Source organism: Adiantum capillus-veneris, chromosome 16, assembly GCF_014529385.1.
Source record: "Adiantum capillus-veneris isolate H3 chromosome 16, ASM1452938v2, whole genome shotgun sequence".
NCBI lineage: Eukaryota > Viridiplantae > Streptophyta > Polypodiopsida > Polypodiales > Pteridaceae > Adiantum > Adiantum capillus-veneris.
The window spans coordinates 65,165,507-65,192,550 of record NC_140946.1 but is presented as its reverse complement, the minus strand read 5'-3'; the positions used below and the strand labels follow the sequence as shown (position 1 = coordinate 65,192,550).

The following is a 27,044-nucleotide window of genomic DNA, read 5'->3' as shown; positions in this document are numbered from 1 at the left end:
GTGCCAACTGTGTATCTCTTCTACTGCTTCTATGCTTATGTGGCTGCTGTGTTTGCTTACCATACAAACAATGTTCACAGAATTCAAAATCATTAAATGAAAAGCGAGGCAAATAACCAGAACGAGACAAGATTTCCATTCCCTTCTTGGACATATGTCCTAACCGGCTATGCCACAAAGAAACGTTCGGCTGCTCGGTTACATTGATTACATTTTTAGAGACATTTGATACATAAATCATGTAAAGTCCTCCAGACTTTACTCCATGTGCTACTGTCATAGAACCCTTGGATATCTTCCACATGTTCTATCCAAAAGTGGTGACGTAGCCAGCATCATCAAGTAAACCTGTGCTGATCAAGCTCTTTGTAATTGCGGGAACATGTCTCACATTCTTCAGCGTGAAAGAAGAGCCATTCTGAAACTTCAATTGAACATCTCCAACACCTAAGATCTCACATGTCTGCCCATTGCCTAGCCGAACATGATCTTTAGTGGTCACATAAGAGGTAAACCACTCCTTGTTTGGAGACACATGAAGTGATGCCCTTGAGTCTATAATCCAGTCACTCAGTGCATTTCCATCAGATGCTGTAAGAAGAGCTGAGTCCATTGTATTCTTCAAGAAGTAGATGTCTCCTGACACTAGACTGTCATCCTCTGCAACAGTGTTTGTCACATTTATTTCTTGAATCTTCACTGAGGACTTGTTCTTCTCACCATGGTCTTCAGCTTTCTCTTTGCCTTTTTCTGCTTTCCATTCTCTGCAGTATCTTTTCATGTGACCCTTCTTGCCACAATGGTAGCATTCTATGTCACTCTTGCCTTTAGCACTGCGGGACTTGCTACGAGACTGATTCCTCTTTCCACCTTTGTACTTTTCTTTGGTCCTTCCCCTGACAACTAAGGCTGTTCCTTTGCCTTTGTCCATTGTCTTTCTATTGGTTTCTTCAGTAAGCAGACTTCCTTCTACACCTGCTATGTTCAAACCATCTGGAGGTGCAGAATTACTCAAAGCTGTGCGAAAAGTGTCCCAACTTTCCGGCAATGTGATCAACAGGAACATAGCTCTAATAGGTTCATCAAACTTGACACCTTGAGCTGACAACTGACTGTAGATGGTGTTGAATTCATTCAGATGATTGGACATAGGTGTCCCTTCTTTCATCTTCAAGTCAACAAGCTTCTTAAGCCAGTATACTTGTGAAGCTACACTCTGCTTCTCATAAAGATCACTCAGCTTTAACCATGCTTGATAAGCCGACATCTCGTCTGCTACATTGAAGTAAACGCTTTCTGCCAAAGTCAGCATAATGGTAGAAAGTGCTAATTCATCCATTTTGCTCCATTCATCTTCGTCCATATCTTCTGGTTTTATCCCCTTGAGCTTTATAGGTTTTATCTGCTTCTTTTGTACCAACACGTGCCAAATCTGCTGCTTCCACAATGGGAAATTGGTTCCACCCAGCTTGTTGATATTGTAAAGAGCAGTGTCTTGTGATCCAGCCATAGCTACGCTTCACAATAGTTTACTTTTCTGGGAAAAATTCGGTAGAGTTTCCCCTGTAAACTGACCTTTGAACCAATATCAACCTGTCAAATGAACCAAGAAAGCTTCAGATTCTGCAGAAATTTTGGCAGAGTCTCCTTTGTAAAATGGCTCTGGTGTACTAAAAACAGACCAAAAAACAGCTCAAAAAACAGTCTCTCTGACATTGTAAGCTGAGGGTAAACCTGTCCTGCACCTGTACTGTCTCTCATTGTCCTGTCACTGTCCTGTAAGCATAGACTGTGACAATGCCTCAACAGCAGTAAAGCAAAGATGCAATCCCAACTGTCTAACTCACAGTCAATACATCCTAGCTACCTATCTAAGGGTGCTCGAGGGATCGCTCCAAGACCTGTATCACCGAAAGGATCTCAACATTCGAGAATCCCCCAGCTCAATAAAACCTCACTCGACTCTCAACAAAGGCTGCAGTAAATCTGACAGTACATAGACTTCCCACAAAGTCATACATCAACAAATTTCCCACTGTATGCTGTAACCGCTGCGGCGGTTGTTTGCTGCGTGACTCACAGCCAGCAAACCCTCAACAGACATACATCATCTCTGACAATACATCCCATGTGGAAGTACCTGCAATGTCAGGATGAAATCTGGAATATCAAGCAGCAAACACAAGCTACCTGATGAACTAGTGGATGTCGCCTACAGTCTGTGTGTAGATGTGCCCGTGTCGTATGTGACACGCCTACAAGAACTGTGAGCCGTCCTTCGATGTGTAGACAGCCACAAATCAACACTCTGGGAGTGTCGATATCCTCAGCACCTGCAGTCGTAGGCCGAAAACCCCAAATTTGCAGAGTCGGATTTGCAGCCGTCGAGACCACGTAGTCGAAAATGGCCTGCGCAGACCTTTGTCGAAGCCGAACGGTGGCCGAGATGACCTCAGAATGAAATTCTGACAACACCAAGCCCTTCGGGCTTGCCCACGAGATTTGGGGCCGTGTCTTCGCCTGTCGAATTTCACTCCAATCTGAGTTGGTGACTCTAGCCTGCTGCAGTGCTGCCCCGAGTCTCGATTTGAGCTCTGATACCAGTTGAAGGAGTACGAGCGGAAGTGCGACGCGAGAGAGAGTGCGAGAAGAAGAGCACGACGATATGGTGAACTCGCTCTACTGTAATGTGTAGAGCATAGTGAGTTCTTATTAGGTTTTTACAAAAGAATATGTGTACATACCTGGCGGCCCGCCCACCTACTTGGGCGACCACATTGGGCTTTATACCCCAACATCTGCTTCCTCCACTCAGTTTGGCTCTCGTCCCTCTTCTATTGCAGGCGGTAGCTCGTCCTCTGCTGGTTGCTCCTTTCCTCTCTGATGGCGCTGCACTGCAGCCCTGACTTGCTCCCGCCAAGCTTAGCTCATGGTTCTCCCCATGCAAACTGACCTTCCTCTTCTCATGCAGTTTCGACACTCCACAAATGGCGCCCCCTCTTGCTCACCACCGAGCTCCACTCAAATGGGCTACCCCTCGGCCTTCTCCTCCAGTTTTGCAGCCCCTCGTCGACTACTGGCCAGTCCCACCTCTAACGGCCCTTCTCCTCCTTGCACCTGCTCACGGCCCATGTCACCTGCTCTTCCATCCTCCCCGACGATGCAGCCATATAGATGGCGCTCTTCCTGCTCACAGCCCTCCTCTTACCACTCTCTGCCACCCGCTATCTGCTACCCCTCCACCTGGCTGCCATGCTCTTCTCCCAGATGGCACTACTTCCTCTGGCATGCCGGGCAGATGACAACCTCTTCTATACTCGGCCTCCTTTCTTGCTACCTGCAGTGGCGTCATCCTGCATGCAAATGCTCGTTTTTTTTTTTCCTGTTAATTTTAAGCTTTACTTTAAAAAAAAAACTTGCTTAGTTCCACTTCACACGTCTCCCACTGTCGATGGTGGAAAAGACTTATAAGTCTTTTTCTCGTCTGCACATCGTTCAATTTCCGAGCTCCACCAAAACTTCATGCCTAGCTCCCTTTCATACGGCTGGAAAAGGACCATCGTTGTTTTAAGTCAAGTTGATGATCATAGGTAGGACCGACCATGAGCTTCGAGCTCTGTATGCCATAAAACTCCACAAAAAGAACCATTTTTTGTGCCGATGACCTCAAGATCTCTAGTAACTTCAAGCCGCAATCGCTTGTCACAAGTTTCAATTGAAAGTTTAACATCCACCGATCTCCAAGTTGATGAGCGCGCGGCGGTGTGTGCAAGTGATAGAGCACGCGAAGATGTGCAGGCCTTGAGGCTTGAAGCGAAGCCCCTTGCTTCCGGTGTCACCTAGGGTGATTAGGGTTCCCAAAACAGCCTAAAACAGGCTGAAATTAGGTCAAAACAGGTAAAAACCAGAAAATTACAGGTCAAAACAGCAAAAAGCAGGTGTTCTAAATCGATTCCCGTGAATGCCCCTTGCTTTTCCCACTCAAAACAGGTCTATTTGATGCAAATTGATGTGCCAAAACAGTAAATTTGCAGAAAATTCAGAATTGGACTGTTTTTATGTACACAAATTAAGGTGTATGTACGCCTTTTGTGGGTTTATGCAAGTACGCATTGGGGATACTTGTTAATTGCTGAAATTTTCAGCACATTGTATGCAACGTGCGGTACATTGTGATCACTGGAAATTTTCAGATTTTGTGTAGACACTTTCTGCTGCATTTTTATCCGTGCAAATGGCCTCTACTTTCTCGTCGTTTGATGCCAAGAGCTTGATGGAAATCAAGCGATTTGACGGTACAGGTTTCGACCTATGGCAGGACAAGATGCAGGGGATTTTGTTCCTCAAGGATTGTGAGGACGCCCTTTTGGCTGAAAAGCCTGAGGATATGCCGGATATGGATTGGGCCAAGCTCAACAAGAGGGCAAAGGCCTACATCAAAATGACTGTGACCGATGACATTCTGGTGGACATAAAGGGCTTGGACAGTGCACATGCAATTTGGCATAAGTTGAAGGCCACTTATGAGAATGCCACCCCTGTGAATCAGGTGCATTTGATGCGCAAACTGGTGAACATGATGCTTGACGAAGCCAAGTCGGCTTCTGAGCACTTAAGTGCTTTCACCAGTGTTATGAGTCAGCTACAGGATACTGGGCTTCAACCTTTTGATGGCAAGTTGAAAGCCATATTTTTGTTGATGACTTTGCCAGACTCTTGGGAAATGCTTGTGGTTTCTTTGAGTAATAGCCCCAACCTCGCATATGATGGAGTGCAAGGCTCCATCTTAAATGAGGAAATTAGACGCAAGTCTAGTGGTGGGGAAGGTGGCAGTTTTGCTTACAATGCGAGAGGCAGAAGTCAAAAGCAAAATACGGGTACCAAGACTCAAAACAGGAGCAAAAGCAAGTCTAGGGATAAGGATGTGACTTGTTATCAGTGTGGCAGAAAAGGCCATAAGAAGCCAGATTGCAGGTATTTCAAGAAAGAGCAGGAAAGAAAGAAGGAATCATAGGAGAAGAAGAAGACAGAGGATAAGAAAGGGGAAAAATCAGCAGGTACCTCCTCCAAGGATTCGGAGATTGTCAAATGTATCCTCTAGTGTGGTTATCACAGAGTTATCCGATAGTGAAGAGATCTTGGTTGCAGCTTCATGCCCCTCAGATTTTGTTGTAGCAAATGCAGAAGACATGCTTATCTCACGTAGAGATGTCATTGATGCATTGCTAAGTGCAAATGATGGCCTTACACAGTTTTGGATAGTAGACTCGGGTGCCTCATTTCATGTGACTCCATTTGTGGAGTGTTTTGCTTCTTATCATGCAGGCAAGTATGGCAAGGTTTACCTTGGGGATAACCATGCTTGTGACATTGAAGGAATGGGCATTGTGCGCTTTGCATTAAACAATGGCCAAGAGTTTATGCTTAAAGATGTCAGGTATGTACCAGGCGTCAAGAAGAGTCTATTGTCTGTTGGCCAGATGGATGCACAGGGTTATACAACCATTTTTGCTGGGGGTTCATGGAAGTTGCTTAAGGGATTAATGCTCATTGTCAAGGGATGCAAGAGTGGTACATTGTATTATTTACATGGCAAAGCTTTGCCTGGCAAGTTTCTTGCAGTGGCTGAAGTTGCTTCTCATTTGGAGTTGTGGGACAAAAGACTTGGCCATATGAGCCAGAAGGGACTTGATGTGCTCTCCTCTTTGAAGAGGGTTGATGTAAAGGGCACCAAGTTAGATTTCTGTAATGACTGTTTGTATGGTAAACAAAAGAAGTCTTCTTATTATTCTGGTGTCTCGTGCAAAGCTAATGCTCTTGATTTAATTCACTCCGATGTATGTACAATGCCTATTAAGTCTTTTGGTGGTGCATTATACTTTGTTACATTCATTGATGATTGCACTAGGAAAGGCTGGGCATATTTGTTAAAGAATAAGAGTGAGGCATTTAATGCATTTAAGAGGTTTCATGCTTTTGTGACCACGCAAAATGGTAGTAAGCTTAAATGTCTGAGATCTGACAATGGGGGGGAGTACACGTCTGCTGAATTTCAGCATTATTGCTAAGAATATGGGATTAAAAGGGAGTTGACAGCCCCTTATAATCCATCTTCTAATGGTGTGGCTGAGAGGGTTAACCGTACTTTATGTGAGAGAGTGCGTTGCATGTTGTCCACGGCTAATCTCATGGGTTTTGGGGAGAGGCTTTGAAAACTGCAGTTCATGTATGCAATCGCTCTCCTAACAGTACTCTGAAAAATGACATTCCAGAGGAGGTTTGGTCTGGCAAACCTGCCTCTTATGATCATTTGAGAGTGTTTGGCTGCGAGGCTTTTGTCCATGTTCGTAATGACCTGAGGATAAAGCTAGATGCCAAGTCCATCCAAGGACTCTTCCTAGGTTATGGGGAAGAGGGTGAAATGGGCTACAGGATATGGTTGCCTCAGTTTAAGAGGGTAGTACGCAGCCGAGATGTTGTGTTCAATGAGGCTAAATTGCTGAAAAATGCTACATCTTCTGAAATTGACAAGAAATTGGTCAAATTTCAGCTTCTCTTGCCACCTATTGATGTTGAAAAAGAGCCTCAGGATGCATTACCGCAAGCTGAAATTGATAATCAGCCGGTTAACCTTGAGCCAGAAGAGGTAGGACATGATTTAGATGCTCCAAATGAGGATGGACAGCCACCTGTCATGGCTGAAAATGATTTTCAGCAGCATGAGCATGCTGAAAATGAGTTGCCTCCTGATGTAGAACTTGTGCCTGAGAACGTAGATCATTGGGTACGCAGGTCTACTCGTGTCAGAAGGTTGATACAGCGCTTTGAGCCCTCTTTGCATCATGTTATGTTGACAGATGAGGGAGAGCCTCTCACGTATAAAGAGGCAAAGACATGTGAGTCAAGCAGTAAGTGGGAGCTTGCAATGCAAGAGGAAATGAAATCCTTGTATGCAAATGATACTTGCGATCTTGTGCCATTGCCTAAAGGGAGAAAGACTCTTCCTAACAAATGGGTATACAAGATTAAGATTGTGGATGAAAAACCCAAGTACAAGGCAAGATTGGTTGCAAAAGGATATGCACAGAAAGGAATTTATTTTCTTACAACTTTATGTGTTCTTTTTGCTCTCGTTGCGGTGCTTGATTTGGAATTGAATCAAATGGATGTAAAGACAACGTTTTTGCACGGTGACATTGAAGAGGACATATACATGAAACAACCGGAAGGTTTTGTAGTTCCTACACGTGAGGAACTTGTATGCAAACTGAAAAGGGCTCTGTATGGTTTTAGACAATCATCACGGCAGTGGTATAAGAAGTTTTGACACTTTTATGCTGTCTCAAGGCTTTAAACGCAGCCATGCAGATAAAAATTTTGACACTTTTATGCTGTCTCAAGGCTTTAAACGCCGCCATGCAGATCATTGTTTGTATACGAAAAGGGATGAAGATGGTAGTCCCATCATACTTGTTCTCTATGTTGATGACATGCTGCTTGCCGAGAAACATAAGATTAGTCTTGATGCTCTGAAACGTAAGCTAAATTCAACATTTGCTATGAAGGATTTGGTGATGCAGAGTATATTTTGGGCATGCGTATTAAGAGATAGAAAGCTGAAATTGCTGTTTTTATCTCAAGAAAGGTACATAAAAAGTGATAGGTTTAATATGGCTGATGCTAAGCCTCTTGGAGTACCTTTACCTCCATACACTAAGCTTAGCAAAGCAGATTGCCCAATGGATGAGGTAACATTGAAAGCAATGAAGGGAATCCCTTATGCATCAGCTTGTGGTTCTCTTATGTATGCTATGGTTGCCACTCGTCCCGACATTGCTTATGCAGTGGGAGTTGTTAGTCGATACATGTCGAATCTTGGCAAAGCGGAAATTTGACGTTAGAGAAGCCTTTTGCCTGCTGTCCAGTCACCTGCGCAAAGCTTCTGAAACCCTAATCTGGCTCTGATACCAGTTGATGAGCGCGCGACGGTGTGTGCAAGTGATAGAGCACGCGAAGATGTGCAAGCCTGAGGCTTGAAGCGGAGGCACTGTGTTGCAGAAGGGAAGCGCTAGCAGAACGAAGAGGGAGATAGAGAGAGAGCTCACGTTTTTGGGGAAAACTCAATAAGTGAGTTTTGGGTTTTCCCACTTTTATTATAAGTGACCTTTAAAAAATGTGTCCAGGTTCAATATGTCCAGGTTCAATATGAACCTGGACAAAGTATAAAAATGTACAAAAAAGGGTTATTTAGGCTTTTAATCCAACAACAAAAAATGTGTCCAGGTTCAATATGAACCTGGACAACGTATAAAAATGTACAAAAAGGGGTTATTTAGGCCTTTAACCCAACACAAGTATCCTCAAATCTCGAAACTCACCCAAATAGCGCAAGTACTAACATACATATCATGGCCTTTGGTGTGCTAAAAACCACATTTGTCATACACATCCCAACCACATTTGGCGACGATTTCCATCGAGCTTCAACACTTTGAAGCTTCCCATCCTGGCAAAGCTTCGGAACAGCATTCGACCAACTTAGAGCCACATTTAGCATACACATCATGTAGCACTTGTTCCAGGCTGCATCTAGTACGTGCTCAAGTATTCAGATATCCTCCTGCAAAGCTTCATGCACCTGCTCGTGGCATTTCCATGAGCCGACCATCTTCAGCTGTACCATCATTGCCCAACCCCTCGTTGAGCATTCATGCTCAACCATAGCATTATTTAGATATTAGAAAATTGCATAAGAAGCGAGAACATGATTGCATAATAAGAAGCTATATGTAGTATGTAGAACTGTATAGATAGATAGAGGGAGATTTCATCAGCCGCATAAACCCCCTGGATCAAATGGAAAGCCCCGAGCTTTCCCAAGCATAGTGTAAACTCCACTTGGATCACAAATATGTCATTGATCATCACCATCCGTCTGTAAAATTGAATACAAACCACCCCAGCGTTGCACTTGTAAACCTGTAAGCCATCCATGTATGTAGCTCTTGACAGCATAACCCTTCAAAAAACTGTACACATGAACCTTCTTTACACATAAAACAAGCCTTTACACCTTGCAAACCTTTCACATCATCTGTTTCCCAGCCATCAGCTAGAGAGCTCGCCATAGCATGATTGTCTTCAAACAAGATAACCTGTAGCAATCGGCATAGAGACGCTTGCATAGCAACCTTCAACAACATATCCGTCAACAGCATGGCATCCATCTGCGGTAATTGATCCTCCAACCGGCATACCTTCACCTGTAGTCCCTTCAAACAGCACTGGAAAAGGCGGAAAGCCTTGCATACCTTGTATTCTCGCCATAGCTTTAGCAACCAAAACCTGCGACTCGTCATCTACATCGACCACTGGATCATCGAATCCCCAGTGTTCTTCATCGAAGCACTCTTCTTCAGTCAACATGGCCTTACCATCACAAGGCAAGAAAGAGGGTTGCCCAACCCCCTGGTCCGCACAAAATGTCTCTTCACCTGCAATCTGTTGCTCTTTGGCCACCTTATTGACATGTGCTGTTCGTATCCAAGGCACTGCTATAGCTCGAATACACCTCGGCTTTCTCCACAAAACCCACCGGCTTTGGCACTTCAACTATCTTCTCAACTGCTTGCTTTTCGGAAGTCACTTGGTCAAGCACATCAGGTGATATTCTCCCATCCTCCCCGATCATGGAGCTATACAGATGGCGCTCTTCCTGCTCACATCCCTCCTCTTTACACTCTCGGCCACCCGCTATCTGCTATCCCTCCACCTGGCTGCCATGCTCTCCTCCCAGATGGCGCCACTTCCTCTAGCATGCCGGGCAGATGGCAGCCACTTCTAATCTCTACACTTCCACCTGGCTGCCATGCTCTTCTCCCAGATGGCACTACTTCCTCTGGCATGCCGGGCAGATGACAACCTCTTCTATACTCGGCCTCCTTTCCTGCTACCTGCAGTGGCGTCATCCTGCATGCAAATGCTTGTTTTTTTTTTCCTGTTAATTTTAAGCTTTACTTTTAAAAAACTTCCACTTCACACGCCTCCCACTGCCGATGGTTGAAAAGACTTATAACTCTTTTTCTCGTCTGCACACCGTTCAATTTTCGAGCTCCACCAAAACTTCATGCCTAGCTCCGTTTCATGCGGCTGGAAAAGGACCATCGCTGTTTTAAGTCAAGCCAATGATCATAGGTAGGACCGACCATGAATTTCGAGCTCTGTATGCCATAAAACTCCACAAAAAGAACCATTTTTTGTGCCTATGACCTCAAGATCTCTAGTAACTTCAAGCCGCAATCGCTTGTCACAAGTGTCAATTGAAAGTTTAACATCCACCGATCTCCGAGTATCCTCAAATCTCGAAACTCACCCAAATAGCGCAAGTACTAACATACATATCATGGCCTTTGTTCTGCTAAAAACCACTTTTGGCATACACATCCCAACCGCATTTCGCGACGATTTTCATCGAGCTTCAACACTTTGAAGCCTCCCATCCTGGCAAAGCTTCAGAACAGCATTCAACCAACTTAGAGCCACATTTAGCATACACATCATGTAGCACTTGTTCCAGGCTTCATCTAGTACGTGCCCAAGTATTCAGATATCCTCCTGCAAAGCTTCGTGCACCTGCTCCTTGCATTTCCATGAGCCTAGCATCTTCAGCTGTACCAACGGGATTACACGAGAGGGGAGTCACTCGGCTCCTTTGTCACAGATTACCTAGATGGAATAAAGTCATTGATTTTCCTTTGGATTTCAGGGAAATTGATGTGCTGACAGTATTTTGCTGTATGACTTTTTAAATAAGGAAATTAGAAATGGGAATTTTCAAAATTGAATTTTATTGATGTGTACTCTCTCATGTCATTTTGTTTGAGTGCAGGATTGAACGACGAAATGACTGCAGCATTTCGGTCTTGAGATTCTATAGACATGATCGCAATAAGAATTAATTAATCCTACATTAGTAAGGTGTGGTGTGGATCTATATGTGATTTCTAAATACTTTGCTAGGAATCATGGTATTAGATCTGGATGAAATTTTATGTGATTTGATTTGGATATGATCTGAATGTGCACTGACTGAGTCATCCATAACAACTAAAATACACGTATTTTATTTAGAATACGTGACGTCCCGTATTGAAACATACAATACGTTTCATAACATTTTCTATTCTAATTTTTTTTGCTCAAAATGTATGTTTTTTTCTAATTGATCAATTGCGTTTTAGAGCTTTCTGGTGCTTGTTTATGTATGCTATGGCTAAATATTCAAGAGTCATTGAGGAGGTCCATGAACTGTTTCATTTGTTCTTATTAAAGTATCATTTCTTAAAAAGTTGACGTATTTTATTTTTGATTCTCAAAAATACGTCTAGTACGCATATTAAACGTCCCGTCTCGTCTCGTAGCTGCTATGGAGTCGTCTTTGTGCAAGTGCTAGATTTGTGTCGTCTAGTGCATCGGTACTTAGAGTCAGTGTCTATTGAAGTGGTTTATGACCTCTATCTGTTTTTGCAGGCGTAATCGAGGGCGAGTACAATTCTTTCAAGAGGGGGTAATGTCACAAAATGATGACGTAGCATACCAAATAGATCAGACCCAAAGTTATAAGTTATAGGGTCCCGTCCGATTGGGCACTAGGGACACTAGTGAAACAAAGAGAGAGAAAGTCGCGTGGAACCTGTTGATGTAGCGGCTGTACGGACGCTCCGTAAATCGTGCTGGCTGACGTGGTAGGCCGTATGGACGCTCCGCGTTTTACAGGATTGTATGAAAATTCCGCAATTAGTGCTAGCAGCTTTTGGGATCTATTGCTTTTTGAGTTTAAAGATTTTCATGTAACTGCTTTGAGAGCCCTCAGGGCCTTTAAATAAGACCCCACGGGCCACTTTGTAGCTGAGTTTGACGAGCTATAGGGCAAAGAGGATCTGCGGGCATTGGTAACATTGCTCAAAACATTAAAATAAACACCGAAAGGTGTCACAAAGTGATGACGTGGCTGCTTGCTCTGTAGGAAACCCTAACCCTAAATGCTAAAAAGCAAAAACCCTACTCAGCAGGAAACCCTAACCCTAACTGTTGAAAATGAAAAACCCTAATTTGTTGAAAGGGTTGACACGTGGCAGCTGTACGGATTCCGCGTTTTATGGCGTGAATTGCGTCAGCTTTTGATCATTGCTTTTTCTACGCAATGCAGCTAGAGAGAGAGAAAGCCTCTTGCTTTATTTTCATTAAAGCATAAAGAGAGAGAGAAAGAGCCTTTTGCTCTATTTTCAAGTGCTTTTCATTTGAAGCTTTTGGGACAGCTTTTGGGGCTTTGCTTTTAGCATCCCTTGTACTCTTTAAATAAGCAGGCAGGGTCTCACAACTTAGAGCATCTGGACGCAGAGTCTGAGTGTGAGCGCCTGCCCGCACTCTTGTACTTTGAACTCAGATCATTACAAAAAGAAATACCGAAAGGGGCGCCAGTCTTTGGGGTCAATATCATAGTTACCAGGAACGGGGAACGCGGAACGGCAACTGCCACAAAATGCCATTCCCTGTTATGGATACTCACGTTTGAAACACGGAACGGGGATTCAGAACGGGAACTTAGAATGGGAACGGGGAACGGAGACTTGAAAACGGCCATTCCCTGTTACTATGGTGAATATCTCTAGGCACGGATCTCCGCCCGGCCAGTGTCGAATAAAATTGTGAACTGTGAATTGTTTTGAAGTGGTTATTTGGTGCTGTCGCGGTAGATTCTTGATTTGGAGTGTCCAAGTCTGTTACAGTGGTATCAGAGCACGACCGATTTCTCTTCTACGGGAAATCCGATCCCAAATTTTTTTCCGCGGCACCTATGGCTTCAGGCAAAGATCAGTCAACTCCCTCTGCATTCGGAGATGCGGGAAGGGATGACAACGAAGATTCCGACAAGGAGTATGGCCCGCCTCCGCCTACTCAGGCGGAGCTTCGAGAGATGGAGCGTCGTCAATTGATCGGCGATGCAACAAAGATGATGCTAAATTTTGCAAAGGACTCAAAATTTGCAAAATATATGAGCGAGACTTCTTTTTAGGAAGTGCACGCGCAGTGGCAGAAAACCACAACACCATCTCCAAATCCCGCTCTCAAGAAACCTTTTGCTCACAAGAAATATACAGAGAAGGAATTAGAAGAGGTGGTTGATGCACGAATTGCTCAGCTTTGTGACGCGCAGAACAAAGCTAAAAAGCACGATAAAAAGCAGAAGAAAGGCACTGACTTCTCGGGTTATTTGGGTCGTCAATTCACATTTGAAAAGGCAAGAAAGCAGAAGAAGCGTGTTCGATTTGAAGGAGTACCCAGTTCTTCTTCTTCTTCTTCTTCTTCTTCTGATAGTTCTTCTAGCTAATCTGACTCGAGCGAAGAAGACCGAAAAGACAAAAAGCGAAGCAAAAAGCAACGCTCCAGAAAGGGCAAGAAAAAGACAAAGAAGTCTAAATCTCGCCCCGTGAGTGACAGTTCTATAGAGGACTCGTCTACAGACAGTTCAGCCTCTAACGACAGCAACTTTTATGCAAATAAGAAGAATTTTTATAAAGCCAACCAGTAGGACTTTCTGGAAGACAAAAGCAAGAAAGTTTGAGAGTTTAAGGAAGGTGGACAGTCAATTAAAACTGACACTTTTTCTGGTTACAGAGATGCTTCGAAGGCTTTGTCTTTTGTACAACTCGCTTTCGCGGGAGGACGCTACTCAAAGCACTCTAAGATTCGGAGAGCTGCCTCTTACTTTAAGGGGAATGCTCGAACTTGGTGGTCCACGCTTCTATTAAGCAAGACCGCGCCTGTTAAGTGGCTGAAATTCAAGAGGCTTTTTATTTCTTCTTGGCTGACTCGAGAGTATGAACGTGATATACGAACTGCTTGGAACCATCTTCGGATGACCAAGAAGGATATAGTGGATGCTTATTGCAAGAGATTCTGGAGCTCTTTTCTACCCGCCTCTTCATTTAAGAAGATCTCGTACAAAGAACAGATTGAGCTGTTTACCTTGGGTCTACCTACAGAGATCCGAGATCACTGCTTGGAATAGAAGTCAGCTTCTATTCCGGAGTTGATGAGATATGCGAAACGGGGTTTTGCCATCCACTCTGGCAGTCTGACTTACCTCACCGATGAGATCATGACACAAAGAGCTGAACAGACTTCGACAAATGAAAGTAGAAAGAGAAAGAGCAATCCAGAAAAGAAGGATGCACAACCCAAGCTTACTCCTTAGGAGAGAGCTCGCTACATAAAGGAGAGGAAGTGCTTTGAATGCGGGGAAACTGGGCATGTCTCCGTGAAGTATCCTAACAAGGCACCGAATAAACAGGATGAAGAAAGGCTAGAAAGTTCTAAAGCAGCTGAGAGACGTGGAAGAAAAGGCAGATAAAAAGAAGAACTGGTACCACATTGCGTGGGGCCTGAACCAAATCAAATGAATGAAAGTACAACTTTGCCGCTTTTGGGGCAAAGTGAATGACTAGGAAGCTCTCTTGAAGAAGCCAAGGCTAACTTCTTTTCACTTGGAATTGGCGGCTCGATTTGGAATTACGTCCGATAGGCTAAGGCCACAGGCGGAGGTAGTTCGAGTGGCGCCCGGACGGGATGTTGCCATTACACCGAGCATTGGCAAACTTTGTTTGCAGTGACAGGGGTGTTTAGGGCTCGAGGAGTTTTATGTATTTGCCTTGGAAGGTTGTGACGTTCTACTGAAATCCCTTGGTACCACGACAACAACGCCGTGGTTGACTATTGGGCCGAGAAAGCGACTTTGACAAATGAAGGGCTCAGAGATTGTACTTGATGAACTTTAGTTTCTTTACTCATTTTTTTTGGGAGAGAACTGAATGATGGATGAAGGTCGAATATGTTTTGACTTGAACAAAAGAATGCCAAGATTTTTCTCCACCCTCATGCCGATTGCTTTTCCAGGGGGCCTGTCAGGCGAGTTACTACCTGCTCGTCCTGAGGATCATGCTATTGATATGATACCAAGAAGCACACCACAGAACCGGCCACCTTATCGTGTGATCCAAGCCCAGAACGAAGAGATTATGAACCACGTGAAAGACCTCTTAGAAAAGGGTCTTGTCCAGCCTAGTACTTCACCATATTGCTCTCCAGTGTTGTTGGTTTTGAAGAAAGACAGATTTTGGAGAATGTGCATCGATTATAGAGCTCTCAACAAAATCACCATCAAGAACAGATTTTCAATTCCTAGGATCGATGATATACTCGACATATTACAGAGATCCTCGTGTTTTAGCAGGATTGATTTGAAGAGTGGATATCATTAGATCCGAATAGCGCCGGGAGACGTCTACAAGACAGCTTTTCGGATGACTTTTGGGTTATTTGAGTTTTTGGTGATGCCTTTTGGCCTAACCATTTCTTGAGAGCGGGTTTGCGGGGTGGTTTTGTGGTCTTCTGCCATTGCGTGTGCACCTCATCGAAAGAAGGCTGGCTCATATATTTTGCCAATTTCGGGTCCTTCGAAAATTGAGCATCATCTTTGTTGCATCGTCGATCATTTGTCGACGCTCCATCTCTTGACGCTCTGCCTGAGTAGGCTGAGGCGGGCCATACTCGTGTGAATCTTCGCTGTAATCCCTTCCCGCATCTCCGCATGCAAAGAGAGTCGATGCGGAAAAAAAAAGGGATCGGATTTCCCGCGGAAGAGAAATTGGCCGTGCTCTGATACCACTGTAACAGACTTGGACACTCCAAGTCGAGAATCTACCGCGACACCACAAAAGATCACTTCAAATCAGTTCGCAGCTCACAATCGATTCAACAATGGCCCGTCGGAGTTCCGTGCCTAGAGATATTGGCGCCAAAGATTGGCACCCCTTTTGGTATTTCTTTTTGTATTAATCTGCAACTCAAAGTACAAGTAAGTCGTCGGGACTCACTCTCAGACTCTTCGTCCATATGCTCTGAGAAGTGAGAGCCCAAAGACTCTTTTAAAAGTTTACTAGGGATGCTAAAAGCAAAGCCCAAAAGCTGTCCCAAAAGCTTGAAGTTAAAAGCTTTGAAAAATAAAGCAAAAGAGAGTTTCTTTTTCCCTCTCACTAACTTGTATAAAATAATGCAAAACATTGCGTAGCCTAAATCTGCCAAAAGCTGTCGTAAACTGTCTGCCAAAAGTGTCGCAAAAAGCGGGTGTCTGTATAGCCTGGCCACGTGGCAGATTTTCGGAGATTACGCCGCATTTTTCGGCCAGCCAGACACATCAGCATTTTCAGGGCAGCAAGCACGTCAACAGTTTCAGTCGGACTGCCCATGCCAGAAAGGGTGGATGTGTGTGTTGCACTGGGCAGCCACGTCATCGATTTGTGACAATATGATTCTGGGCATTAGATGGTTTCGTGAGCATAACCCTCTCATTGATTGGACGAACAATACTCTCACTCTTAATGCCAAAAGTGACTCTCCCATGATCATTCGTGGTGACGAGACAATTTTTTGAGCAATTTGGAGGTTTGATTATGTGCCTGGTAAAGCTAACCCTATTGCAGATACGTTAAGTTGCAAAGGACAGATCCTGACTCTTCAGTCAAGATTCACAGTTTCTCTTCAGTGTGTGTCTCTCGACAGCATGAAGAACCAGTATGCAGATTTCGAGTTTGGTAAGCAATGGTTGCAGGCTCTTGCTTCCTAAGGGCCTAGCAACTATCTCGTTCGTGAAGGTTTGTTGTATTTTCGTCATCGTCTATGTGTGTTGCCCTCTCTCAGGACAACCATATTGCACGATGCTCATGACTCTCTCCTGGGTGAGCACAAGGGAATGAACACCACTCTGGAAAAATAGAAAGATTCTTTTATTGGCCTAAAATGCAAAATATGTATTTCGTTATATCATAGAGTGCACCATTTGTCAAAAAGTTAAAGCACCTCGGGGTAAGCAACAAGGCCTTTTGCTTCCACTGCGTATTCCCAATGGACCTTTTACGGATATTTCTATTTGTGACTAACCTTTCACCTAGTTTGCATTCAAGGAACACTCGACGTTTGACAATACTCCATCGTTTCAGCAAGTTTTGCATGTTGATTTCTTGTAAGGCCAGAGTCACCGCACAAGATATAGCACGGTTGTTCATAAAGCATTGGTATCTCCTGTGTGGTTTGCCTAAGTCAATTGTTTCAGATAGGGATGTTAACTTTACGTTCAATTATTGGTGCACGTTCATTGAAAATTTTGACACTAAGTTGAATTTTTCAGTGGCTTTTCATCCACAGTCAGATGGTCAAACAAAAATTTACAAAACAGAAATTTACAATGAGTTTGCTTTTGATGTTTTGAAGTCATATGTACATGATTTGTAGTCTTATTGGCAGTCTTATTGGGAGCTTTATCTTCCTTTGGTTCAAGCAATTTTGAATGACTCTTATTCCTCTGCCATTGGTATAACTCCGTATGAGACAGCTTTTGGACGTCCGTTCTAGTCACTTTTGACTTGTTGGTCAATCCAATGCCTGATGCCAATGCTGAAAGTCAGTCGCTGGATGAGATTTCTGAGAGTGTGAAGCTTTGGCGAAGCAAGGCTCAGGAGTCTTACTCATGGCAGGCTAACAAGCATCGTCAGAATGTTTCTATCAAGGAAGGGCATCGGGTTTATTTAAGAATCATGAAGCAACGTCTTAAGCAAGTTGGAAAGAAATATCCTAAGTTGTCTTTTAGAATGTATGGTCCATTTCTTGTCATTAAAAGATTGATGAGGTTTCGATGAAATTGCAATTTCCTAACTCATGGTCAATGCACAACGTTTTCCATGTTTTTTGGTTGAGAGTGTTTCAGGGTACACCTCCAAAGGACATTTCCGAAGAAGAGCCGGTGATCATCGATGAAGCTGAAGTCATTGAGCCGGAGAAAGTGTTGTTGGATCGGTTTTGCCATGGCTCAAAGAAGCAAGTCATACAATACTTTTTGAAGTTCAATGATCGAGGAACCCACAAGACAGTGTGGGCCGATGAAGAGTTTTTCAAAGATTACCCAGAGTTGTTGGCAAACTACAAGGAAGCCATGCAGCTCGATACGAGTACTTCACTTTGAAAAGGAGGGGATGTCACGTGCACATCTAATCCTATGTGCATGTGGACAAGCTACTTCAGGTCTAGGGTTCAGGTCAGCTTAGGAAGTGTTCTGGCACCTTTGTGAGCCTGTGAGCAAGCCGTACATGTCTAGGCACTTAAGAGTAGTTGCATATCCTCAGGTTGCACACAACATGATCATCAGCATGACATTCATCACCCATCATAAACATGTTACAGTGCATAGAACCCATTTTCCCAATTTACTCATTTTTCACTTATTATTTAATAAGTGACTTTGTTGGAAAAGTGAGTTGGGAAAATTTGATAAATTACTATAAAAGAAACCTTGCGCAAGCACTTTCTGGCAGAAGAAGTTTCAACAACTTGCAGTGCACCTTCTCAGGAAGACGAGTAGGAGACCCTAGCGGTTTCAGCCAACATAGCAGATAGCGTTTTTGGAATGCAGATTCCCTAGCGTTTTTGCTACAGATCTGCGTGGCGTTTTAGTTTGCAGATTCAGCCTAGCGTTTGTAGATTCCGGCGTCAGATCAGCCCCAGCACATCAGCGTTTTCAGTTTCAGCACTTAGACACCGCAGATTCAGCCATTAGCCTCGTAGATCTCGCCTACCCGCAGCAGACCCTAGTCGTACCGTCGAGTCAGCCAACGTTTTCAGATTCAGCCCGCTGTCGGCAGATTTCAGCATCTGCGTTTTCAGCGCATCGTCGTCGCGTTGTCGCCATCGCTGTCCTCGCCTACACAATGTCAGAGATCAACAAAAAATCAGCGTTTTGCAGATTTTAGCTGTTCAACTGTAGCGTTTTTAGATTTCAGCCCGTGCTCGTCCTCGTCATCAATGTCGTCGACATCGACGGCAAGTCCATTGCATCTAGACCATTGTACCAGATTTATGCAATCAATAGCATAGACCTCTCTCGCCATAGAGAGGGGGGCCCTTGGAAGAGGGTTTGAGAACCGTCTGGTGTTGTATTCTTCTCTCTCTCTCTCTCTCAGTCTCAACACCTTCATTCACAGTTGCATTCACTTTGTTTGTGATCATTACATTCTCTCTCACTAAAGGAACGGAAGGCTCTCCCTTCCGTAAGTAAAAGGAACCCTTGAGCACAGTTCGGAGCACTCATCTCGAGCAAAGTCAACATTCACTTCCGCTGCACCTTACACTGGGCCCCATGAGTTGGTAAATGGGAAAAATAGGGAAAGGGCCAGCTAGAAAGTGGGAAAACATGCTGGGAAGGCGTGTAAAAATATCCCAGTCTGCAGGTACTGAAACCCAAAGCTACACATGGCTAGACACAAACCGTCGTGAGAAACCTACCTCACATTGGCTGGGCACAACCACAAAATAACCTACCTCACATTGGTTGGGCGCATCCACAAAATAACCCTGACTTCCTAACACCTCTCCTTGAGAGAAAGTTGGACCGACTGGATGAATCGGCATAGATGCTTGAACTCTAACATGCAATCGCAGCTCCTGGATGGGAAGTCGGACCGACAAGCTTGAGTGACAATCTGCAATTGTAAAGAGGGTTCATGGACGAGGATGTTTGCTATTGAACTCCGAAGTCAAATAATATGTGGCTATTATACCATCCAACCACTATTCTCGAAAGACATTCGGAAAGTATAGTTGAGAGTAAATCAAGCTCTATCAAGAATCTCCTCAAGCCAACCGACTCATAATTGCACAACTTGTAAGTTACTGCTGTTGACCGCTTGAAGAGAATGCATCAAAACTGAGGGTAAAGGCATAACTCACTAGCATTTGGATCATTTCCAACTCTAAAGTCCTCCTCCCATGAGGAAAGAGTCGGAAACCTGCACCTCATGTACCCTATGTGTAGGTGGACAAGCTACTTCTGACAAGGGTTCAATCCAGTTCATTCAGTCTAGATTAGAAAGTGTTCTGGCACCTTTGTGAGTCTGTTCGTAGACCGTGCATGCCCAGGCACTTAGATTAGATGCATATCCTCTGGTTGCACACAACATGATCATCAGATTACCATCAAAACCATCAAGAGCATTTTTACAATGCATAGACCTATTTTCCCTATTTTAGCCAATTTTCACTTATTATTTTTAAGTGACTTTTGTTGGGAACTAGGTTGGGCAATTTTGATAAGAAAGTACATAACAAACCTAGTGCTAGCACTTTTTGGGAGAAGAGGCAGCAAGGACCATACATCCGGCAGTGCACCTTCTCGGCAAGATCCCCCCGTGCGACAAAACCTAGCGTTTTCAGCCAAGACTTTGCCCAGTGTTTTCAGGAGTGCAGAGCAGCCAGTGTTTTTGCACTTGCAGATTCCCAGCGTTTTTGGATCATGCAGCAACCCTAGCGTTTTGCAGATTCTCTACGATGGCTTCAACAAGTTGCACCAGCGCTTCGAGTTTTCAGCAGTCAAGCACCGCATGTCACGTGCACATCTAATCCTATGTGTACGTGGACAAGCTACTTCATTACATGGGTTTAGTTCAGTAAGTTAGCCTAGCTTAGGAAGTGATCTGGCACTTTTGTGAGTCTGTTCGCAGACCGTGTATGTCTAGACACTAGAGTAGATGCATATCCTCTTGTTGCACACAACATGATCATCAGATTTCCATCAGAACCCATTAGGAGCATTTTTACAATGCATAGACTTATTTTTGCTATTTTTGACATTTTTCACTTGTTATTTTTTAAGTGACTTTTGTTGGAAATTGGGTAGGGCAATTCGACTAGCCAAGTATATAAGCAAACCTAGCGCTAGCATTCCACAGCAAAAGAGGCAACAGGAGCTTCGGTTCAACAGGCACCTTTAGCAGGACAAAAACACCTCGTCCCCCCCCCCCCCCCCCCAGCAAGGCCTAGCGTTTTGGCAACATAGCAGCAAGGCTAGCTTTTTGCATCCACAGTACAGCCAACGTTTTTGCTCTTGCAGATTGCTGGCGACAGCAGACCAAGGATAAGTCCCAGCGTTAGTAGATTCTCCACAGCAAGGCCAGATCAGCCCTAGCGTTTTTGCATCAGCCTGACACCCTTAGCGTTTTTGCAAACCTTCGCTATAGAATCAGCCCATAGACTAGCGTTTTCAGTTTTCAGCACTTAGACATAGCAGAACAAGTCCCGAACCTCGCAGATCTCACCTTCCTGTAGCAGCATATCCTCGCCGCACGTTCAGATCTAGCATAGTTTGCAGTTTCAGCCCGGAAAACGTAGATTTCAGCATTTGCATTTTCAACACGCCGTCGTCGCATCGTCACCATCGACATCGTCACCGACATAGAGTCAGAATTCAATAGATAAAGATTTGCAGATTTCAGCCATAAGCATTTTATGATGTCAGTCCGTCTCGTCGTCGTCCTCATCGCCGTCGACATCATTGGCAAGTTCAAAGCGTTGTAGAGATCTGTGCAATCAATAGTAGACCGCTCTCACTGTAGAGAGTGGGGCCTTTGGAGGAGGGTTTGACAACATTCTGGTGTCGTATTCTTCTCTCTCTATCTTCAGGGTCAGTACCTTCATTCACAGTGTTTATTCACTTTGTTTGTGATCATTTGCACTCTCTCACTAAAGGAACGGAAGGCTCTCTCTTCCCTAAGTAAAAGGAACCTTGAGCACAGTTCGAAGCACTCATCTTGAGCAAAGTTCAACTTTCACTTCCGCTGCATCTTACATTGGTATCAAAGCTTTGGCAGTGTTCTGTATCACTCAAGGAAAGAACCTTAAGAACCACAAGAATTTTTTTTGCTTGTTGCGATCACACGTAATCCAAGTCCACTTGGGCGTGTCGATTTCTAATCGTGTTTTTGAAGAGTGACAAGAAACCCAAGAAAGAAGGGTTTGTCCAGCCTCCCCTTGTTTCTCTTTTCACTCATTGAGAGCGGACCGTGCACTTAGCGGCCGGCCAATCGACGTGAGGTGGGAAAAAGCAACCTTGGTGTGAGCGCAAGGCCGCTAAGGGGTGCCCCCACAGGGAAGAGTAGAGCTCGGGTAAGAGAAGATCCTTCTCTAACATAGATTGCAAGCTAAAGAAGAACCTCAAGACCCTCAAGAACCTAAAGACCTCAAGAACTCAAGAACCTCAAGAACCTCAAGACCCTCAAGAACCTCAAGGAACCAAGCACCACAAGAACCCAAGTTCCTCGTGAACTTAAGAACCCAAGACTGGTCATCACCCGAAGCGGAATGGATACTTTGCATGGAGGTGGTGAGCATGGGAGTGGCGAAGAAGAATTTTCCCCACCAGGAGTTTTTTCCGACCCTCCCTCTTCCCCATCTACGCTAAGGATTGCACTAACTCCTATGGAGGCTTTCGAAAAGAGGATGATGGACAGGAAGTTAGAAAGCGAAGAAAGAATTGCAGCCATAGAGCGTAAGTACTAAGAAAGAATGACAGTCATAGCACGTGCGAGCGAGCAAGCCAGCTTGGAAGCCAAAGTAAGAAAATAAGAAAGAGAAGCAGAAAGAAAGGTCAACTTGGAGCGTGAGCGTGAACAAGCGCACTTGGCAGCCGAACAGAGCGTCCGACATATGAAAGAGATGTTGCGACTCTTTTCTCAAGTGCAGGCACAATTGCAAGAGATTCGGGAAAAGGAGACTCTCTCAGTCTCTTCTTCTTCAAATCATGACACACATGATTTGCATGATTTTGATAAGCATGATGATTTGAATGATAATGATGACTATGATGATTTGGCTGATAATGACAAGCATGATGAATTGCATGATAATGATTGGCATGATCAAGATGTGATTTTTCAAGCATGATGATTTGCAAAAAGATGATGTGATTGTTCACCAGGATGATAGTTTGGTTGATGCTTTTTCTAGCAAAGCTAACCTCGTTGCAGATTCGATCAATGACAAAGAACCGATCTTGGCTCTCAAGTCGAGGTCCAAAGAAACCCCATAGGAAGTATTATGTGTTCGAATAATTAGTCAGCACGCATTGTTCGAGTGTTTCATTCGTGATGCTTTCTTGTATTTTAGTCACATCCTTATGTGATCCCTTTTCATAGGCATGACATATTGTATGATGAACACGATCCCCTCATGAATGTCACGGATGTATGCAGATTACTCATGAAAAGATGAAATGTTTGCATTCAAGGAATTCACATTCCATGTCTCTTCCTTGGCATGACACAGTATCAAAAAGAGCACAAGAAGGATTGAGCATCAAGCATCGGCATTTCCATTGTGTTTTGCCACAGTTGATTGATTTAGATCAAGTCAAGATTCGATCCCATTGTTTGCGTGTGTTTGATGAACGGTTTGACACTCCGTCACTTTGCTCATCTGCATTGCATGCTCAGTTTTTTCGAAAGACTAGAATTTTTCCAGTCACTTTACATGAAATGGGTATGTTCATGTTTTTGTGTTGGAAGTGGTTTTAGGAATTTTCATCCTCGGAGATTCTTGAAGAAGGTAGCGGCATGACTATAGACGAAGTTGAAGCATTGAAGGAGCCACAGTATACTTTGTCACTTTCAGCGCGGCTCAAAGAAGCAAGCATTGCAGACCTTTATGAAGTTCAAGTATCGCACGACCCACGCATCAGAGTGGGTCGGCGAAGAGTCCTTTCCAAGATTCCAGACCCTATTGGCGATCTCCCTCGACGCCATACAGTTCGGTACCAGTACCTCACTTTGAAAAGGAGGGGATGTCACCTGCACATCAAACCCTATGTGTACGTGGACAAGCTACTTCATGACATGGATTCAATTCAGTCAGTTAGCCTAGCTTAGGAAGTCATTTAGTACTTTTGTGAGTCTGTTCGCAAACCGTGCATGTCCAAACACTTTAAGTAGATGCATATCCTTTGGTTGCACACAGCATGATCATCAGATTTCCATCAGAACCCATTAGGAGCATTTTTACAGTGCATAGACCTATTTTCCCTATTTTTGACATTTTTCACTTATTATTTTTTAAGTGACTTCTGTTGGGAACTGGGTAGGGTAATTTGACTAGCCAAGTATACAAGCAAACCTAGCGCTAGCATTCCACAACAGAAGAGGCAGCAGGAGCTTCGGTTCAACAGGCACCTTCTCAGTAGCGCCCCCCCCCCCCAAGGCCTAGCGTTTTTGCAACACAGTAGCAAGGCTAGCGTTTTGCATCCACAGTATAGCCAGCGTTTTTGCTCTTGCAGATTCCTGGCTACAGCAGAACAAGGAGAAGCCCTAGCGTTAGCAGATTCTCCACAGCAAGACCAGATCAGCCCTAGCGTTTTTGCATCAGCCTGACACCCTCGCAGATCTTCGCGACAAAATCAGCCCATAGAACAATGTTTTCAGTTTTCAGCACTTAAACACAGCAGAACAAGTCCTGAACCTCGCAGACCTCACCTTCCCACAGCAGATCCTCGACGCATGGTCAGATCCAACATAGTTTGCAGTTTCAGCCTGGAAAACGCGGATTTCAGCATCTTTGTTTTCAGCGTGTCGTCATCGACATTATCACCGACATAGAGTCAGAATTCAACAGATACAGATTTGTAGATTTCATCTCTTAGCGTTTTCAGATTTCAGTCAGTCTCGTCATCGTCCTCATCGTTGTCGACATCATCGGCACGTCCAAGCATTGTAGAGATTTGTGCAATCAATAGCAATAGACCGCTCTCGCCATAGAGAGTGGGGCCTTCGGAGGAGGGTTTGACAACATTATGGTGTCGTATTCTTCTCTCTCTATCTCTCAGTCTCAATACCTTCATTCACTGTGTTTACCACTTTGTTTGTGATCATTTGCACTCGCTCACTAAAGGAACGGAAGGCTCTCCCTTACGTAAGTAAAAGGAACCTTGAGTACAGTTCGGAGCACTCATCTTGAGCAAAGTTCAACATTAACTTCCGCTGCACCTTACAGGGAAGCCCAAAGAAGGGGACAACCGAGGCTACCGAGAAATCAACTGTCCGATGATGAAGAAACAAAGAACTACACCAACCACATGATAAATTGCAAAATGTATCTGAAGAAACTTCATCGGAACTGAGAGTGAAACTGCAATTGATCTTCATTCGTCTGGATACCCCCCGAGAGAATATCACTCCACTCTCAGAGTGAATCGGGAATAAACATCTAGCAGAAAGGAACACACATTAATACTGAGACTGCAACTAACACGACAAGACCTTCCCTAGCTCTGCAAGAGAAGGACAAGGTGCTATAGAAAGCCATCAAATAGACTGTCAATCATGTCCGCTTCTCATGGAGCCACTGGTACGGCAAGGAAGAAGTGTGTGAAAACTGAGTCCCAAGATGACTCCATTTCCCCCTCTGAAGGGAGAACACCCGAACCATGGATAACTGTCATAAGTCTTCAAACAATCTTTGCCTGTGTGACTCGATCACCAAAGGGAGGTGAATCCGAAAGTAAAAATATTATACCTGCGGAACCTGGAACCAAATCTGGAAGAACCAAGAAGAAAGTCTCCCCTCTTTGAAGAATGCCGACTAACTGTAATTGGTTCCTAGTCTGAGAAGGACCACTATCCACGTGTTCGAGATAACATGCCAGTCTAAGGATAAGGGAAGTAGGTGTGCCTTGAATAGTACAGTCTTTAGGGATCAATTTGGAAGGAGACAGAGAAACTATTGCTCGGATGCACTCGGAAGAGCAACCGTCAGACCACAAATCCGAAAGACGAGGCAACCACAAAATTGGCTAAGGAAAACATTTGCCAAGATACTAAGTGCTTTGTGTTTTCTGTTGGATGGAGCATTGGTAGTCGACTAAAGATAATAAGTTGGAAGCTCCCTCTGAGAGAGAAGTATCCTCAAAAGTACCTTCTGAGGTAAGAATTGACTCAATCCCATGTCGGATCAGAGCAACACTCTCACTCAAAGCTCTAGAGCTAAAGTAGAGAACTTCCCCAAAGATAGGAAGCCCCCTTCCTGCTTAATTTTGAGAAAAGAAAATAAGTACCACCAGAAAGAAATCTGAGATAATCTGCAGAAATTTTGCTTCCTCTGTAATTGAATAGCAAAATTTGAATCTCATGGAACCCAAGACTCAAAGAGAATCACACCATCGGTAAACTTGGATTGCTAAGAATAGGAAGATCTGAAAGATCGTCACCTGGGGATCATGTTTGCCAAAGAAGCCGTCATACAATGTAATTTGGGATCTCTATTTAGCACTATAGATGCCAGCATACAATGTAATCTGAAAATTTGTGAGAGAAACGGCTTGACCAAATGATTGAATTTCATTGTTTTCCTTGCCAGATAAAGTGAGTCTGCTTGATGAATATGTCCAAATGCCATCATACTGTTACCGTATGCATGTGATAGTGGTGTGTGTGAACATACTTAGGACCGCCGTGACATTTTTCCCCTCACTAGGAGGTTTTTCTCCCCGTGCCTTGTATATACGCCCATCACTCTAGGGCTATCTTATCTTTCCATGCACACTAAGTAATACACTCTCTGTTGTGTGCCTTGAGGTTCCTTTGTCTTCTTCAAGCGTTGTGTGTTTCCTTGCAACCCTAATTTCAACAATTAATATCAGAGCAGGTTTCGTTCTCTTAGGCTTAGTCGCCAGTAGCTTGAATAGGACGCGTTGGTCTTGCTTTATTTCTCCTCTTTTCGGGTAGTTTTCTCATTAGGTGAAGGCATTCGCCATGACTGACAACAACACAGATGTGTTCAAGATGTTTGATACTGAGGATAGATTGAATGGGGACAATTACCCTATGTGGGCTTACATGATGCAACATGTCCTCGTGTCATAAAGGCTTTTGGAATATTGTGCAGGGCATTGATGTACCTCCTAGTTCTGAGGATGTGGGCGATGTTGAGGATGTTGTAGGTTTTGGTGGCAAGGTTGTTGTTGCCAGAAGCGTTTTGCCTATGGTTGAGCTAGCTTGTTGGGATGTAAGAGATGCGTAGGCTCCTGCATTGATTGCGTTGTCTGTGAAGCGCACTATTACTTATCGTATTCGTTCAGCAAAATCTGCAAAACAGGCTTGGGATATTCTGGTTGGTCT

The 27,044-nt window shown here is 44.1% G+C and overlaps 1 protein-coding gene and 1 pseudogene across 3 annotated transcripts in view; one reads left to right on the top strand and one right to left on the bottom strand.

Annotated features, from left to right (window-relative positions):
• Positions 1–27,044, top strand: part of LOC147439188 (Acid phosphatase/vanadium-dependent haloperoxidase-related protein) — a 36,986-nt gene that overhangs the window by 6,237 nt on the left and 3,705 nt on the right. The window lies entirely within an intron of this gene.
• Positions 8,609–9,426, bottom strand: LOC147439189 (uncharacterized; annotated as a pseudogene).